This window comes from Tenrec ecaudatus, chromosome 5, assembly GCF_050624435.1.
Source record: "Tenrec ecaudatus isolate mTenEca1 chromosome 5, mTenEca1.hap1, whole genome shotgun sequence".
NCBI classification, from domain to species: Eukaryota; Metazoa; Chordata; class Mammalia; order Afrosoricida; family Tenrecidae; genus Tenrec; species Tenrec ecaudatus.
The window spans coordinates 172908264-172928591 of record NC_134534.1 but is presented as its reverse complement, the minus strand read 5'-3'; positions in this window follow the sequence as shown (position 1 = coordinate 172928591).

Sequence of the window (20328 nt, the reverse complement as noted above, 5' to 3'; positions counted from 1 at the left end):
GACAAGGTGTGCATTATTTCCCCCGTGTTTCATCATGAAATATAGGCTCTCCTTCCACTGAATATTTGTTTAACCGGGTCCTAGGATTCTTAATACTGAAACAGGAAAACGCAATGTTTGAAAAACAGGTCCAAGACACTTTTGCACATTTGTGGGTTTTCCTGGACAACAGAAACATGCTATTTATTCATTTTGCAAGTCAAAAATATTTGCTTACTTTGGTCATTCGTCCTAGTCACCGTTGACCTTCAACTTGGAAACTAAGCCTTTGACAAAGACTTACTGTGAATTTTTGTCATTGTTTGCAAAGATGGCTAACTTTCCATGGGCAGGAAAATTCTATTTAATATGCTTTAAATTTGTAATATCTCAAAGATATTCTCTGAAAATAAGTGGCAATAAATGGCTTACTGAATTTTGGGGTTTTTATTTATAAACTTAGATTCAAAAGATAGTAACTTAAATACCATGAATTCAAGGAATGCCTGCCCACATCCTCAACTCTGGCTTCCTTACGTAGAAATAAATTCCAATGTTTTTTATTCATTATTATGATCTCAGGACCTTACTGTGAATGTTCTCCCAGAATTAAGTGAGAAATTCCCACTGAATTCTGGGAGAGAAATTTCAATTTGATTACCACTTCATTTTACCAATTTTTGTCCGTTTATATCGTGGTTCATAGTTATGCTTTATCTAAAGCAATAAAGTGCCTGGAGAATTCTAGGGTTAAGAAACAGAAATGACTTAAAGAATATATTAATCAAGTCTATGCCCCTGAAGATAACTTTTATGTGTGTGTGTATATTCACATACACAGGTGTATATGATATGCCGGTATGTATATTGTATATGCATATATTATATACAAGAATATATTCTATTTATATATGTGCATACATGTGTGTATATGTATATACACACATACAGATATATGCCTCTTAACATTCACAATAATGTCTGTAACTAGAACAATATATAATGTAGACACCTGTGTCCTGAGGATACTGGGCTCCCAGGTGCACTGGCCTATGGGCTGCTGCAGAGCATGTGGCCTCAGGTGAGTGTTCACCTGGGTCCTCTCTGGGTGTCACTACTTTCTTTGCTAGCCCAACTTCAGGGAATGGCAGCTTACCTATGTGAACCTGCCTATGGAGGGGACAGTATGGGCCATGAGATCTAGGGGACTCAAGCCAGGGCTGGGACCCCTGAGATGCATATCTACAAGACATCGGAAGTACTGTCTAGGAATATGAAATTTGGAAGTACAGAAGAACCTGCCATTTGAAAATGTGACTTTAGTTGTAAAAACAACGCCTGAGAATGAATAATATAATTTGCAGGTCCAATGACTTCTTTTATTGAAAATACCCTTTTTTCCCAACAACATAAAGAGTTACTGTACAGGTAAACCTTTCTTGATGGAATTTCAGGAGGGAAATAGGGTACATCTGTGCAAAGAGATGATGTCGAAGCTCATTATCATCCATTGGAGCGAAGCCAAGGGCTTCCTGCAAAACAGAAAAGCAATTGCTTATATGAAATTCAAATTGAAGGTGAAGAAAATTGTAGCAAATCTATGAGAGCAAAAGTAATATCTTGAGTTTTCCTTCCTTCAGTTTAGAGAAGAAAAAGATTTAAAGAATAGATTTGATGCATAGAACTCTACTGACCTAAGACCTGAAGAGCCGTTGGGGCACACACAGACACCATGCATATAAAAATCAAAAGGTCATTAAAAAGACTGAAAGAAAGTGTAAAAGTGAATGTCAGACTGGGAATCTATTTTCAGCCCCAAATCCAAAACCCATTTGCAGAGTTTCCTCGTGGTTAAGCCTCCATCGAGTTCCCTACTGCCATCGACGAGGGATGTGCGTAGCCTTGTCCTCGGACAGGACGAGGGATGTGCGTAGCCTTGTCCTCGGACAGGACGAGGGATGTGCGTAGCCTTGTCCTCCAATGACAGAGTGCATTGGAAAGAAGGCCACTGCATGGAAAGTTAGGGTGAAATTTAATATATCATCATTTGTTTTCTCTTTGGACCCATTTAATTTGTTCTCTGTGCTATTAGCTTTTACTGTCTCTGGGATTTATGCATTTCTGTGTTTTATTTGTTGTTGTTGGGGTTTTTGGTATCATTTTCTTTATATGAGATCCAGCATAGGTAAATCTCGGGAGACAGTAATGAGACAGTTCCTTAGGGTTCTGGTGGGAGAGGTTGAGAGGTAATGGGGAATGAATTTCAATAATGTGTACAAGAATGAAGAATATGCCCTAAAATTGCGGCGATGCGTGCACAACCTTTTAAACACTCTTCAAACCATTAGATTGGATGGTACACAAAGTGTCAGAACAAAATGTGCAAAGGCTTGAAGTTAGAGAACCAAAGTGGAGGAACACGCTTATCATTCCTCAACGGAAAGAGCTGAAGAAAAAGTTGAAGCCTTTGCTTGCAGCTTTGAAGAATCTGGAGGCAACATATTGAAGGACGCAAGAAGCATCAAAGAAGGAGATAGGAATCCACCCAGCTACTCTACCAAAGAGAATTGGGCGATGTGCAGCTCTTTCAGGAACTAGCATCTTACCAAGAACTAATGGTATTTGAAGGGAGAAGTCCACGCTTCATTGAAGGAAGTGGCTAAAAACAAGGCCCCGAGAGCTGATAGAAACCTTACGGAAATGATTCAATGAACTGAAGCAGCGCTGGAGGCGTTCACTCATTTATGGTTAGAAGTTTGGAAGGCAAACACCCGGCCAGCTGAGTGGACAGAATCGAGATTAGCGTGAATTGCAAAGAAAGATGACTCCATGTTGATGTTGTTGCTGTTAGGTACCATCAAATCTCTTCCTACTCCTAGCGACCCTGCACAAACAGAAGGAAACCCTGCGCCTTCCAGGGCCATCCCCACAATTGCCCCCATGCTTGAAGCCATTGTGGTAGTCCCCGTGTCAATCCACCTGTTCTTTTGCTGCCCTTTTACTTCACCGAGCATGATATCCTTCTCCAGGGGTGGATCTCCCCTGAAAACCTATCCAAAGTAGGTTAGACAAAGTCTCACCAACCTTGCCTCTCAGGAGGTCACTGGCTTTTTTTCAAGAGAGATCAGTTTGTCCTTTTGGCAGTCCGTGGTATTTTCAATATTCTTTACCAGGATCACAATTTAAATGCCTCGATTCCTCTTTATCTTCCTTATGCAATGTCCAACGTTCACATGCATGTGAGGCAATTGAAAATCCCATGGCTTAGGTCTGGCACTGCTTAGTCTTTAAAGTAGCATCCTTTCTTTCCCACACTCTAAAGGACTTGGACAGCAAATTTAATGCAATCATCATTTGGTCTCTTGACTGCTGCTTCCGTGAGCACTGATTTAGATCAAAACAAGACAAAATCTTTATAGTTACAACCATTTCTCCATTTATTTTGATGTTTCTTATTGGCCTAGTGGTGAGGATTTGGGTGTTCTTTACAGTGTATTGTAAACCATATTGAAGGCTGCAATCCTTGATGTTTGGCAAGCGCTTCCAATTGTCCTCACTCTGTGTAAGTAAGGTGGCGTCATCCGCATATTTGAAATTATTAGTGAGCCTCCAGTCCTGGTGCTGCATTCGCCCTCATAGAATCCACCTTCTCTGATGATTTGCGTGGCATACAGATTGAATAAGTAGGGTAAGAGGACACAACCCTAACATTTTTCTGATGTTAAATTATGTCATGTCTCCCCTTTGTTTTTTTTTAAACATTTTATTAGGGGCTCATACAACTCTTACCACAATCCATGCATATACATACATCAATAGTATAAAGCACATCCATACATTCTTTGCCCTAATCATTTTTTCTTTTTTACATTTTATTAGGGCCTCATACAACTGTTATCACAATCCACAGCCTCCCCTTTGTTTTTAATGAAAACCTATTTACCTGTAGTTTATTGACTATCCAAAGATATCCACCAGTGTGAATGAAAGCATTTAAAAGAATGTTGAACCTGTAGAACATTTCATTGTGCTCATGCAGCCTTTTGAACAGAACAAATGAATTCTACTTTAAATCAGAAAGTATCAATATTGTTTCTTATTATTATACTTTTTCAATTATAAACCGAGAAAATAACTCAAGAAGTTGGACTATATGAAGCAGAATATGGCATCAGTACTTGGGGAAGACCGATTTATAATGCAAGATATGCAGATGAAATTATAACTGTATTTGCTTGAAGCAAAGAAAATTCAATACATTTATTAGTGAATATCAAATATTACTATAGAGAGAGCATCTCATCATAAAGAAAACCAAAATCTTCACAACTGGATCCACAAACGACATCATGGTAAGTGGAAAACATTTAAATCAAGGCTCTAATTTTACTTAGATTCACAGTACATGCTCATGGCAGCAGCTGTCGGGAAATAAAACAACATTTCCTGTTGGGAAAACTTGCTGCAAAGATGTCTTTAACATGCTAAAAAGTGAAAATGTCCCTTTTAGAAGTAGATTCCTCCTGACCTGGAAGAGTAACATGTTCCAGTTTCCAATGGCTTCGTGCCCATGCAAAGACGTGAACGAGAAGAAGAACAAAGCAGTGATGCCTTTGACATAGTGGCAAAGGAAATGAAATGCACCATGAACTACCAGAATGCAACACTGTCTTGGAAGAAGTACAGCCAGAATGCTCCTTCAGAGCGAGGATACAAATGCTGTGTCTCCGGTACTCTGCGTGTCACGTGGAGGGATTCGTCCCTGGAGAAGGACAATACATTTGGTAAAGCAGAGGGTCACGGACAAAGAGGAGGGCTTTCAGGAGATGGAGGGGCGCATGGCTGCTCCAGTGGGGTTACTCGCAGGAACAATTGAAGCAGGACCTGGCAATACTGCGCTTTAATGTGCATACTGCATTCAGAGTCAGAGCCAACTAGGAACCGAACCAAAAATCAAAATGACATCTGGCCATTAGACCTCCGTTTCTAATTGTCTTCTTGATATACTTGTCATAGAGGCCTGCATTTGAAGCCAGACACCCAACTCCACTGACGTCCTCTGGGCTATATTCATCGTATCGCTTCTGATTAGTCGATACAGTTTTAGGTCTGACGTGGTGCACGTTTCGGTCATGGCCGATCAAATAAATAACGTTCTCATGTAACTTATTTCAGGTTGCCTTTTAATTTTCTTGTCAAGCAGACATCTGGCTTTAAATTTGGCCTCATGTCAGTCTTGAGGGGCAGTATTCATAAGACCTGAGTCAGTGCTGGCTCCTGACCTTGGCAGGGGAATGCCAGAGAAGCAGGGCAATGCAGCACTTGAAGCAAGATCGCTTTCCAGAACATTATTTAATTTTGCTTGTTGGCTCGACCTACTCATCGGAGACTGCTATTTCCAGCTGCACTGCAAGATCTCCCACACTTTAATTCTTTGCTTATTTTTTTTAGAAACTCTCCAGCCAAGTACCACAGTCATGTGCCAAAGTATGACCATGACTTCACACCTCAGCTAATTCACATCTGCAAGTAGAGAAAACAAGTTGCAACTGAATCCAGCCTCACTGATACCATCCTAGCAAAATTCCCCATTGCTTGTCAGCCACTCTGAAGACTGCTGGGCAAACCTAGTTTCGGTCTCCAGAAATGCAGAAGTGATATGGTATTATATGAGAATGTAACATGCTACATGTTTATGAACTTATCTATTGATCAATTCACTATTTCTGAAGCCCTGGTGGCATAGCGGATTACACTTTGAACTGCAAGGTTAGCAGTTCAAATCCACCAGCCACTCCATAGGAGAAGGATGAGGCTCTCTGCACCAGTACAGATTTATAGCCTTGGGAACCCTAGGGATCAGCTCTAATTTGTCCTGTAGGGTTGCTATGAATTGGAATGGTTTCCATGATGGCGGGTTTTTATTGTCTGAATGTGTTGCTCAAAATGTCTTCATATAGATCATAGATTATGTTGGATTCATACTAAAGCACCTCTATAGACACATTTTACCTAATATTTTTGCTGTAGTGATGCATTCATTTGAGAACTGCACATAATATAAACACCTCTATCATCCATAGATATTTGAGTTTTCAATAACATCAGAAATAATCTTATTGGTTTTAGGTGATAGTGATGCTTCAGAGAACACAGATACATATTTTCACAGGAAAACAAACAAACAAAGACATATAAGAATATTTGTTGAGTGCATAGGACTGAGCAGGTGTTATTAAAGAATTGGAAGGTAAAGTAAACAAAAAGACAAGCAAAATCTCTGCTTTGATGGAGTTTGGGTTTCTGAACATGTAGGGAAGAGAGTTAACAAGTGAATAAATAAACACTTTTATATAATATTAGGCTGTGATAGATGAGAGTTAAATTGGATTATTGGGTGCAGATAAACAAGATGCCTGATTGGGGGTAGATGTTTAACCCCCTTTCTGAATGACAAGAAGGCGCTAGAGAGGCGAGGATCTCATGAAGGAACCTACTGGGTAGGAGGAACAGCTGGTACAAAAGTCCCAGGGAAGAAATGAGCAAGGAACAGATGAATAGCAGCTTCCCAGGATGTCTAGCAATGGGGAGATGGTAGAGAAAGGGGAGAGAGAGGTAAGTTATTAGTCATTTATATGTGACTGTGTGAAAATGCAGCACAATATTGATACATCACGATAGAAACAATGTGTTATACAGTGAGGCACACCTGTAGATGGTGTTAAAAGAGCTTTAAAAATGCTCACAACTGGACCAATAGGTAGCATCATGATCAACAGAGATAATGATCGAAGTCATCAAGGATTTCCTCTGGTTTGGATCCACAATCAAAGCTAATGAAACCAGCCGTCAAGAGCTCAAACACTACATTGTATTAGGTGGACTTGCTGCACGAGACCTCTTTGACGGGTTGGAGAGCGAGGATGTTATTTTGAGGACTAAGGTGTGCCCGATCCAAGCCATGGCATTTTCAACTGCCTCACAATCATGTGAGAGTTGGTCATTGAAGAAGGAAAACGGAAGGAATTTTGAATCATTTGATCGCTGACATTGGAGAAGTGTATTGAGAATATCATGGACTTCCAAAAAAAACAAAACAAAACCATATTTCTCGGTCTTGTAAGAAATGCAACCAGACTTCTCCTTAGAGGCATGTACTTTGGATGCATTGTCATGAGAGACCAGTCCCTGGAGGAGGACATCACGCTTCGTAAAGTGGAGGAGCGGTGAGAAAGAAGAAGGCCCTTGACAAGATGGATGGAACCAACAGCTGCAACAATGGGCTCAATCATAAGAACAATTGTGAGCATGGTGCAGGCCGGGGTGTTTCATTCTGTTGTGCAGAGGGGCTTGATGATTCAGTCCCAACTTGACGGCACCTAGCACAGCAACACTACATGATTAAATTTTAAGACTTCGGGGCTACTTTTGGTTTAAATGATTATTTCAGGGCAATAATTTCATGTAGCCTCCATGGTACTAGGAAATCTAGAATCCATGAGAATTTTTAATTCTCTTTGCATTTCTCCCCTTTATCAGATTATGATTTTACTATAAAATCTTTGATCAAAATGATCAATAATGGGACCTGGTGCTATCCAGTTCTTCTGGTCTTATGACAAAAGAGGCAATTGTTCATGGAGAATATTGGCCACAGAGTCCATATATCCCTCCTATTCCTGATGCCCCTCTTTCCTATGTGGTTCTAGATGACTAGAGTCCACTTGTCGTGTCTGACATGTCCGTTGACAAGATTTTAGGGCTCCACTCACTGTACAGCAGATTAGAAGGCGAAGCAGAATCTCAAAATACGTCGTTAGGCCAAAGGAACTCGCAAATTCTATGACACTCTGTCCCGAAACCTCCAAATAAATTACCCAAATCCCGAGATCCTTTGGTTGTGGAGGAGTAACATAAATAGCTACCCTTTTTGTTTTTTGTTGTCGTCAGTATTTTCATTACACAAATTTTGCCAGTTCAGTTTTTGACAGATGCAAACTTTACTGACAGCTACCTCATTCATTGGTGATGCAATTCTATGCTTAATTTGGTTTTTTTCCAACACCATTAGTCCGCTCCTCTCCTTCTCCTTCCTCTAGTAATGACTAATAAACGTTCATCTCTCTGCATTTGCCATTTCTTGTTTTTTTTATATAAGTGAGGCAATATAATATCTGTCCCTTTGCAATTTACTTATGTCACTCCACAGAATATCTTCAAGTTCCATCCATCGCGTAGGGAGAGATAATGCATGCAGACATTATTTCTCCTCCTGGCTGAGCAGTAGCTGTCCATCGGACGTATGTACCATATTTTGGTATCTTCTCATCGTTTGAGGAGCATGGAGGTTGTTTCCACTTTGACTATTGTGAATGATGCTGCAGCTCACATTGGTGTGCAAGTCTTTCAGTCTACTTTCAAATGCTTTAAGTACAACCATGCACCATGCACACACGTGCGCACACACAGACATACACACACCTGAGTGAAATATTGAGTCATACGGTAATTCTATTTCTAATTTTTTTAAGGATTCAGAGACTTTTCAATGGTGAAAATTTCAGAAAACGATTCCTTCTTCCCATGCACTTTCAGCTGGGCTCAAAGTTGGGATCTTTTCCGCCAGAACGTGTGAACCGTTTGCTCCATCGTGGACTCCAATGGCTGTTGTGTCAATACCATGATTAGCCGCAGTTGCAGATAAAGAATACTAGTCACAGAGGATTATCATAGCTTGTTTCAGGTATCCCATGGAATGAAGTTAGAATCACATCTGAAGTTTAGGGAGAAGGCTGTCCAAGTTAGAAGGTTCGATGCAGGAGGAGGGTGTTGTTGACTTACATTTGAAGTGCGCCATCTTGCTGCCACTAGAGCTGCTACTGGGTGGGGTGGGATGAAGTTCGGAAGGAAGAAGGGAGTCTTCCTGGGAGACCTCTGTGGTGGCTGGCATGAATTAATGGCAGCTAGGAACTGTATAGACTCAATACTAGAGAGGAACAATTGTGAGGATGGTGGTGGACCAGGCAGTGCTTCATTCTGTTGTGCATAAGTTCACTACAGGTGGGAATTGACTCGATGAGACCAATGTAGCAGTGGGAATGTGACTGGATTGGGATATGCCTTGGAAGAAAACCTGATAGGATTTATTGGATTCCATATAAGGAAATAGCCTGGATTACTCCTAGCTGTTTTGAGTAATTAAGAGGAATGTGATGATGGTAAATCATGACAAGGACGCAAATATAGAACATTCATATTGTGGGTCTATATGAACTAAATACTACTCTATATTTTTACACACACTAGCTCCCTAAATCCTCATCACTATATTTATATGTCGGTATTTTATCTCCAAATTTTACACATGAGGATATCGAGGCACTGAAACGGAAAGCAATGTATCCATGGTGATCCAACTAGCAACTGATAGGTTTGGATGTGGGCCACCTGGTTCAGGAATCTATATGCTAAAACACTCTTCCTCATGAACTCTTATATGCTCTCACACATGGAAGTCTTCTCTGTCAGAAGAGCTCGGCTTTTGTTTTTGGAGATGAGAGGAAACTGAGTCCTACTTGATGGCTGAGTGGTTATGTTCTTGGGAATTCAAACCCATGAGCTACTCCATGGGAAGAAGATGCACTAATTTGCTTCTGTAAAGACCAGGAAGTATTTTATTCAGTTGTACATGAGGTCACAATGAGTTGGAACTGACTTGATGGCACCTAACATCAACAACAACACTGTAATCTGGCGCCCTGGTGCTTTAATGAGCAATGAATACAATGGGCTGTTAATTACAAGATCATCAGTGTGAGTCCACCAGCCACTCTGCTTTGAAAAGCCATCCTTTGGAGGGGGACGGGGTGAGGCAGAATTGACTCCATGGCACTTAACTTGGTTTTGTTTGTTTTCTATTGTTATCTTGGAGCCCTATTCTATTTTGTTTGTCTTCTATTGTTATCTTGGTAGTGGTTATGCGTTGGGCTGCTCACTGCAAGGTTAGCAGTTTGAAACCATCCACCACCAAACAGGAGAAAGATGGTGTTTCAACTCCTCTGAAGAGTTACAGTCTCAGAAACTCACGGGGACAGTTCTACCCTGTCCTATCGATCACTATTGGTCTGTATCAACTCGCTGGCAGTAAATTGGTCATTGATTTTTTTTTTATTGTTATCTTCATCTCTGTATCCTCAGAGACTTGTGCAGTGCCCAATAAATCTGCTTTAAAATGTACAGGTCTCACGTTAGTGAACAGAAACCAAAAGATAAGTTCATCAGGCACTGTGTCTCTTCCACGGCAAGATCATAGGGAAGTGAAAATTGGGAGAAGCATCCTTTGGGATCAAAGAAGCAGAGCTCGGGAAAAGTCTTTGATTGAGGAACAGATAAACCTTCCTTGTCCCTCAGTGTATTCGCCTGTAAAGGAATAGAGTAAAATATTTTCTGCGATTATTTTGGTATGGGACATTTTCTCATCTTGCTGTATCCTCCCAAGAAATTTTTTGGGGTTGAGCATTCTTGCTGACCTTTCCTTCCATCCCGGGCACTCCAGGGCCCTTTGCAAGGTGAAAATAGCACAGATTGGTGAATGGGGAAATAATTTCCTGAAGTGAGTCTACATCTTTTAGACCTAGGAAATTATTTGATGGTGCAATGAAGCCTTTTCCAGAAACTTTTATTTCCCAGTCTCTCTTTCGTTTCCCTAAGGAGCCGTTCTTGTTCTCAGCCCATCTGGCACGTCTGTGGGATAGCCTCACTGCAGGTGCTGGGTTGCTAACGCAGGATACATTTCCCTGGGTAGTGGTGTGAGTGACTCCCTTTCTTGAGTCATTCAAAACAAGACGGGCTATAAAGCCCACTAGAGAATAAATACTGTAGGAAACCAGATGACCTAATCATCCTTTGCATCCCTATTCTATGTTTCTCCACGAAGAGCCGATAACATGAACAGCCCCAGTGATGGATTTCATTATCTGGGTCGCGTCCCCCATAATAATCTTGCTGTTTGGTTTGGATTTCTCAGGTTGTGGAAATGAGAGTAGGAAACAAAAAGATAAAAAGAACAACAACACATTTTGGGGCTCTTGAAGCTGAGAGTACATTTGACAGATAATTAGTTTTCTGGATGACTGCAACAACAGTAACACAAGCAGGAAAGAGCAAGGAGGAGCGCTCAGGCCACACCACTAGGTAACTCTAGGTCAGTGTTAGTCAGATCCAATTTCGGGTACAGGCCCTACTTTATATCAAATAGAATATATGTGCACTAGTTTCTGTTGTCTTTTCTACATGTGGATCTTTTGTTCTCTTCCATTTTCTATGTTGAGTCCCAAATGGTACGGATTACTGTGATTTTATGAGTTCCTCCAAATTGGACCCACTCTTCTCTTCTTTGTCGTTTCTGCTACTTCTGTCTTTCCTCCTCCGTTGTCTTCTTTGCTTAGTCTTTAGTCTCTTATCTGTCTGTTTTCTTTTGTTTGATTTATTTGGTATTGACTCTCATGAAACAAACAAACAATGCACTGCCATCGAGCCAATTACTCATAGGGACCACACAGGACAGAGTAGAACTGTCTGTGGGTTCCCGAGACTAACTTTAAAATAAATCACTTTATTGGTGGCTCGTACAACTCTTATCACCATCCATCCGTCCATTCATCCATCCATCCATCCATTGTGTCAAGCACATTTGTACATTTGTTGCCATCATCATTCTCAAAACATTTGCTTTTTACTTGAGCCCTTGGTACCAACTCCTCATTTCCCCCCTCCTGCCCCATGAACCCTTGATAACTTATAAATTATTAATTTTTGTCATGTCTTACTAACTTTTACACGACTAGAAAACCTCATCTCTCTACTGCGGAGTGGCTTCCCTCTAAACATTGTGTTTTTCTACCCCCATACCCTCCCAATGTAGACATCCCCCCCCCTACACTTTCCTAACTTGAAGATTAACGTATAACCTTTTCCTTCTCTGTTCTTCCTTTACTACCCTGCACTATGCTCCTGGCCCTCATGTGGAATTTTATAATACTGTGTTGCTGTTAGATTCTTTGGAGTTGAATCTGACTCATAACAACCCTTGCACAATAGAATGAAACATTACCTGGTCCTGCTCCATCTTCCCCACTGCGTCCATCCGTCTAGCTGAGTCTCTGCCTCTCTTTCAGGGCCTTCTCCTTTACCAAGCAGGGTGTCATTTTCCAAGGGCTGGTGTTTCCTGACAACGTATCTGAATGTGTGAGGGCAAGACTGGATATCCTTGATTATAAGACATATTCCGGCTACACTTCCTTTATGACAGATTTTCTTTCTACTTGAGCCCTTGTTATCAACTCCTCATTATCCCCCTCTATCCCCCACCCTCCCTCGCTCATGGTCCCTTGATATGTTATAAATTATTATTTTCATATCTTACATCATCCGCTGTCTCCCTTCATCCACTTTTCTGTTGTTATGCCCCTGGGTGGTGGTGGCTATATGTTGATCATTGTGATTGGTCTCCCTCTTATCTCCCCCACTTTCTCCTGGTACCAATACTCTGTTTATTGGTCCTGAGGGGTTTATCTATGTTAGATTCTCTGTGTTGCAAGCTCTTATCTGTACTAGTTTACATGCTCTGGTCTAGCCATATTTGTAAGGTAGAATTGGGATCATGATGGAGGAGTGAGGAGGAAGCATTAAAGAACTAGAGGAAAGTTGTATGTTTCATCGGTGCTACACTGCACCCTGACTGGCTCGTCTCTTCCCCATGACCCTTCTATAAAGGGGTCTTCACTCTTCCCCTCATTCACATTGATATGATTTTTTTCTGGGTCTTTGATGCTTAATAACTGATCCCATCCACTTCTTAATGATCACGCATACCATATATCACATATACCACACATGATCACATCACATATCACACATATCATCACATATATAGACAGGTTTGTGATGAGGAGATTTGAGCTGAGGGCTGTGACTCTTCTAAGTCTAACTGATTTGCTTCTCTAGCGTGGTTGGATCATGCATGCAGCTGGGCTACCTGGGTAGATTCTGGGTTTGTCATTTGTTTATTAATTGATTTTTACGAGCCTGTTTCTCTTAGTCTTAAAAATGAAGCAAATAATAAGCACTTACTTTGTCACTCACCCATTCACGTCCATCATGTCAATCCTGGTTCATAGTGAAGAAAGAGCATAACTATATATACATTAATTGCAAAGAAATAATTTATGTGAAAATAAAAGGAAAAATACAAAATTCTATCCCATGTGCACTATTATTTTTTTCTGTCTGCATCAAAAATTAACTTTCCAATTCCTTTGTTGGAAATCTATAGGGAGGAAAGTATATTTTAAAAGACTGATTAGTATTTTATGCATTTTCACTTAAATTAGTATATAAATAATAAATAATACTGTATAGCAAATATAGATTTAAAATTAAATTAAAAAACTACAGAATGTATTGCAGATTTAATTTTTATTTTGACAACAAAGAATTGAGACTTTTCATCCTGTGTACAAATTCTAATTATGCGTTTTGGATATTTATAAAGTAAAGACACTTGGTTCTAAGAGTTTGGTTTTGTTATTGATTTTATTTTTACTATTATGGTGAAGAAATGTGCTTTTCCTCAAAAGTTGCTTTCCTAAAAGTAATTAAAATTAATATATATTTAAATATATTCATGTTGATATATATAAATGTATATTAATTCACTATTGAATTATACTGCATTGTAAATACTTTGCATCATCATGTAATATACAATGAAAGATATATAACAAGAGTAAATATACCTTACTAAGATAATTTTCTCTCTTATTTCATGACTTTCACAGCTCACTCAATTTGAGACAGGGAGCATGGAAGAGATCTGTCTGAATATTTTCAGCAAAAATTAAGCCCATTTTACTAACAAATTAATTTTCCTGTAACTGTGTTTATGATAAAAACATTTGTCAGTACCATAATCTCTTAGGGAGCATATCATTTAAAAACACTATTAACAACACTTCTTTTTTTAAAAAAAAGGATTTCCTTTTTGATTGATTTAAACTTCTCATGGCCTTACCTATAATGATAGAATAAAACGAAAGGAGAAAAGTACAGAATAGCATGTTTACATAAAAAAGTTTACCCATGTTCAATCACTCGGTGGCAACCTAGTGTTTATGCCTTGGAGAAATAAAAAGATAATGGGTGGGTGCTTTCTTCATAGTCAGAGATGTGGAAGAAACCCCAGGATTTTTTGATAGGTGACCAGTTCTGTTTGACAATGTGAGTGCTCAAGTCATTTCGATCAATTGAGGCTAAGTCTCTTGTGCTTCGTTACTTACCAGAAATGGGTCTCCCATCGATGACTGTGTCTGTCTGCTGGAGCAACTCTGCCTCCTGGCTCCATTGAGTCACCTCTGGAGGCTGCAGACACTGCAAGGTGCTTCCCCGGACAGAGTTGGAATACTTGAGAGATCACATCACAGCTCCTTGAATACGACACACCTTAGTCTCATGATAGACATTGTAAATACAGTCCATTCTGAATATATATATATATATATATATCAGGAGAAAATCAATTGCTTATTTTCTTGCTCAGTTGTTGAGCCACTATGTCACTGAATTGTCCAAATAGATTTGCTCTTCCTCAGGACTAGGCCATCTGATCCATGACGTGACCTTAGAAATGTAACTGCTCTTGTCCCTTTTCCTCTTTTCTTTCATGGTCTTTAGGTATATCAGGCACAACTCCAAAGAACACGAAAATGCAAGTAGAACATATCTACTCAGTGTGATTAATATATATATAGACATATATAAGTAATATATGTCTATATATATATGCATACATATGTGTGTGTATCAGGATCTCACTGTAAGGACAAAAAAAACCCAAAGTATTCTTAAGAGAGAAACATGAGGATGAGAGAACTAACCCAAGCCAGAAAGAAATAAGGTAAATAGATATTTTGAAGTTTATGGAGGAAAAGGCCAGGGTAGTTATTTTAAAGAGGGGGAAAAAAAGAAGAAATGTTAGCCAAAAGGGTTAATAGGAGGCAGATGAATTTTTTGTGAATATAAAAGGAAATCTGTACTATGGAGGAATGCTAACACTGCTTAGCAATTTCAGAGTGCTTTTCATCTTCAAAGAGTCTTGCATGTTGACTAATTAATCCTTCCAACACCTTTGTGACGTAAACATGACAAACAAGGACAGAGTGAGTCTAAAATGACTAATCCACCAAGCTCACTACGAGTTGAGGACGACTTGGGAAAGCTCACCACTACCCAAGGAGTCGTGTCCTGTCTGTTAAGGAGGGAATTTTAAACTTGGACCCTTGACGTGTAGTGAGTGCTTGCTGGAGGTGTTCTCGAGTGATCAAAGCCAACCAGCAGAAGGACAGAGTTTCACATTTTGTTTCCAGAAAGAGAGTCAATAACAGAATTTTAAAGAGCTCATCACTGCTTGAATTCAGTTAATATCAGGCAAAGAACACAAATTGAAATCATAAAGATTAGCCACCGCTTGGTCATTGCTTTTGATGACTTGTAATCGATACATTTAAATGATGCACACCAAGTGTCTCAACTTTCCTGGAATAAGGAGACTACCAGTTGTCCAGGTTGGTTTTCCACCGACACTGTGGCATGTAATTCTCATGTTCTCCCAGAGACATTACAGCAAAGGACAACTAGGTGAAGCCCAATTAAAAGGAAGATCTGAACATTTTAAGTTCTTATTCACCAAGTACTTCTTTTGGATAATTATAACTGAGTCTGTGCTTCTGTTTTTGCTAGTTGTCATCGAGTGGTTTCTGACCCATGGAGACTGCGTTACAGAATGGGATTGTTCTGCAGAGCTTTCTCGGCTGTCATCACAACAGAGGCAGATCACCAGGCCCGTTCCTCTTTGACACCATTGGGTGAGTTTGAACCACCAGTTGAGGGGTAGCAAGGCAGCATAAGCTGCTTGCATGTCTTAACTGAGGCATGACAAGTCTCCAAACTCACTGCCATGAAGGCAATTGCTCACAACCCTGCGGCCACCCAAACACCAATCAGGAGTACAAGGGAATTCTGCCCGTGATCTCACTCTAGGACGTAACTAGTCTCCTGTGGAGTGATGGGTTTTACATGGACTGACAACTCCAGGGATAGCAGATCGAAAACACCAGCCATTCTATGGTGGAAAGATGGGACTTTCTATCTTCATACAGATGAACAGTTTTAGAAACCATACGGGGCATTCTACTCTGCCCTATAGGGTTGCTATTTGGTGACCCAATGGCAGTGAGTCAGAGAAATTAACAACACTTTTGTTTATCTTGCCTAAGGACTAGTTTTAAAATTTGAATGATCTGAAATTAGCTTGTAGTGGAATTAGCCCGAGTGCTTAAAAGCTCCTGATTCATATCTTATGCTTTATAATCATCATTTTTGCTAAAAGGAAATGAAAGGGATAGTCCCTCTGGTAAAACTCTTGGAAAAATTCCTCCAGCAGTTTTACATTAGCTCTCTCTTTTTGAGTATAGAAATAGCCCATTAATTAATGTAATGAGTTTAATATAAACCAACATAGACATTGTTTTCTCTTAGAGGTGCTAATATGTTATTCCAGAATCAGGATGCTGAAAATGCATTTTTCTTTTACTAATATGATAGGCAATATAGACAATGCTATTGGGAAGTATATGCCAGTATTACTAATAAAATCATTATAGAATAAGCATTGCTGGATGTTGGTCATAGACTACAGTTATAGACCTGTTAAGAGGTGAGTTGATTTTTATCATGATTTTCAACTGAGGAATACATTAGCTCTTTAAAAAGTTATATTGAATGGAAATATAACCTTAAATCAGTTATGTCTCAATCTTATTATTTGTCTCATCAGCAAATATTTGTCATTCCAAGCTGACATATTTGCTTCCTACCCTTAATTTGGATTCAATTTAAAATCCTATGCCTGTGGTTAGCGTTTTACAGGCCTGTCTCTTTCCGTTTTCTCTGCCTGTCTGCGTCGTACGGTGACACCTGTCTATTATTACCCCACTGTGACAGCCACTTATCTCCTCCCAGACTTGAAGAAGAAAATAGCATGCGCTCAATACTACCCTGCGACGATAATAGCAGTACCATGCTGTTGACACCCTGAAGTGAGACGGACAGGGAGTTACCTTATCTACTTACAATACCAGCCCATCCATTCCAACCTACCGTGGTAATAGCAGCGAACCCCACTGCTTGTCACCTTGCTAACATGGGCACCACCCTCCATCCTGTTCCTTCATGACATTGGGGGCAATGGAAGTCTTACTGGGTTGCTCCTCAAATTGTTACTGAGGACTTTGGAAAACATGTCTCCACAAATGATAAAAAGGCTCAATCTGTCCAAAGAAAAATCGGATTGCATTTTCTCCACCACAGCTACAAACTTATTCCAGCAAGTCATTAGCACTGGGGTTCACGAAGAGCAGTCTCTAGCCCTTTCCAGCATTAGCTCCGAAATATTACGTGACTCCCCGTCCTCTCTCTTTTCCTTCTTCCAAAATATTGAGTGGGTTTTCATCTGAGTTTCTGTATTTTTTTTAAACATTGTATCTTGGTAACTACAAACATGCCTAAGGTTTTGAGATAGAATACAAAGTTGTAGAGACTCTTTATTCAGCCACACATTTACAACGTTGCTGTTTAGGACGTGCCAAGGCCAGTTCTCATTTTATGCGCTAGGAATGCAATAGAGAAAACTGACTGTCCTTAGGGAAGTGCCACTCCCTGCAGAGGGTGGTCACACAATCCGTGTAATGAAGAGCTTGCTTCTGTTCCATCATAAAATCCAGTCATTAATCAACCGGCTGCATGACGGTTTTAATTTCTTCCTGTAATTTGTTGGTGTTATGATCCGAGATTCTTTTCTTTCAGCCTGAAGAATACTATTTATCTCCTTTAGGTTCAGGTTTTTCTGTATGCAAACTATTTTATGTATGAAAATATTTTTATGTTGAAGGATATTTTCAGCATTCTAAGAATATTTTTTATCGAGACACTGTTAGTCATGTACATTAAAGACAATACTTTCTCTAAGTTGTTTTTAAGATTTAACTTTGACTTTGCTTTTCATTAGTGTTCTTTGAGGTGATTAGCTGTCGTTTTCTTTGTGATTATCTTGCGTGGGATGCAGGTTTACTGTACAGCTTTTTTGGTCAATTTTTGTAAATCTATTTTCTCATGTTGATTTTCAAATCAAGTACCAAATATTATTTCTTCCTCATTTCTTCTTTCCTCTTCATTGGATTACTTAATTAGCTTAACTTTTGAAATGTAATTAGTTTGAAAACAAATCATCAAGAAATTTACCCCTTTAATTCCATATTTCATGAATTTTTGAAGCCCTCTTTGTATGTTAGAATTTTTCATAAAGCTAGATAATTTTAACTAAGTCTATATTTACATCTATAGACCTATCAAGCAATCAAATACTCTATAATTATAGCCTTTCCTTCTGTGTACTATTACTGTGCTCATTTTACTTGTGCAGATTTTCCTCCTGGTCTACCCTCCAGTTCACTATTTCTTTTTTTGCTGTATTGATCCAGTGGTATGCCATCTATGAAGTCTAAATAATAGATTATCATATGTCACCTGTAGTATTTTTAGTTGTATTCCTTTAATGCATTCCAACTGTCTGGCTCATGCTACATTTTGAAATATGAATGGCATACGCTTAAAATTTTATCTCTGATTAATAGTGCTGTGGAGTAAAGATTGATTTCTTCTGTGGCATTTTTCTCTGGGTCATATTTCCTTCATTTGCTTTGTCTTACACATTAAGCCATTTATTCCTCACAAGTGTATTGTCAAAAAGTTAATCCTTAGATTTAAGAGCACCATTCAAAGACTAAAGAAAAAAATGTAATTTTTGCTTTCTTTTTAGCTTGTCATTGTGAGTGAGATGAAAGTTGACAGAGTAGATGGTCAGTTTTCCTTCCAACATGCCTATACACCAGTGGTTCTCAACCCATGGGTCGCGACCCCCTTGGGGGGTTGGGGCACCTCGAATGACCCTTTCACAGGGGTCGTCAGATTCCTAACAGTAGCAAAATGACAGTGATGAAGTCACAACGAATATCATGTTATGGTGGACGGGGGGGTGGGGGGGTTCACCACAACCCGAGGAACTGCATGAACGGGTCGCAGCCCGAGGAAGGTGGAGAGCCACTGCTACACATTTTGTTTCAACTCATCCTTTGCCATCTTCTTCATGTGCCACGCTTGTCCCGAGTCTTTCCTGCATTTCCTGTCTCCTTGCTCCTCCTTTGCCAATGCTCTGAACTTTGTCCTGGAATAGATGCTGCCCTTTTTCATCATTTTAAAAATTGTCTTTTGGACACATACTTTGTGTACAATACCATTCACTGGCTGAAATATAATTTTAAAAGTGTGACGGTCATGTTTCTTGGTAAGACTTGTAATTTTCGTTCAGTAACAGATATTAATGTCAGCTCTGGGTGATATTGAGTCTTTTTTTCATGAGGGTTTAGTCCTCATTGTTTTAAGAAACCTGATAGCAATAGGAGGTAAGCATTGGGCCTCTAACTTCAAGGTCAGTGGTTCAAACCTAACAGCTACTCTATGGGAGAGATATGAGGCTACCTGCAATCCCTAAAGCTATCCCGCCTCTGAAATGCCATATGGACCACTGTTTGTTACAAGCGACGGCCTGGCAGTGGGTGGGTAATAGGAATACGGAGTGGACTCAGGTGAATTAAGCAGAAATTGAGCTGGCTCACGTCTGGATTGCACTTGAGTGTGTTTTGTTTTTTAGTAATTACATCTATTTCTGCTTCTCCCACACTCCTAGAGGGTAGGTTTTCGGAACTCCCCACTAAATTCCTTAGGTATTTTCAGGAATGCTTTCCACTGAGATTCTCAGGGGAAAGATAATACAGATCATTTCTGTATCTCCATCAGAGAGCTGCTAGTCAAGAGAAATCTGCCATTTATGTTTTCTGTTCATTTCCCCAACACCCAGCTCTTTGCACTTCCAGGAGTTGACAAATGCAGTCACAGGCAAAACTGGTCGATGATTCAAGTAATTTCTCTCCCCCTTCCATCCTCACTGAATTCTTAATTTTCCAAGTTCTCCAGCCCCAAACTCCAAATTTTATTGCTATCCTTGTGGAATGGCTGGGCTTCTGTTGGCTTATCTGCCTGATAGTGTTAACTCTCTCCATGAGGCCATTACCAATATTGGCACCAAAAGTCAGAAAACACCTTGAGTTAAGAAACAGCTGAAGGGTCTTGCCTCTCCACTCTGGATTCTCTTTTCCCTGAACTCGTAGCCTTCCAGGC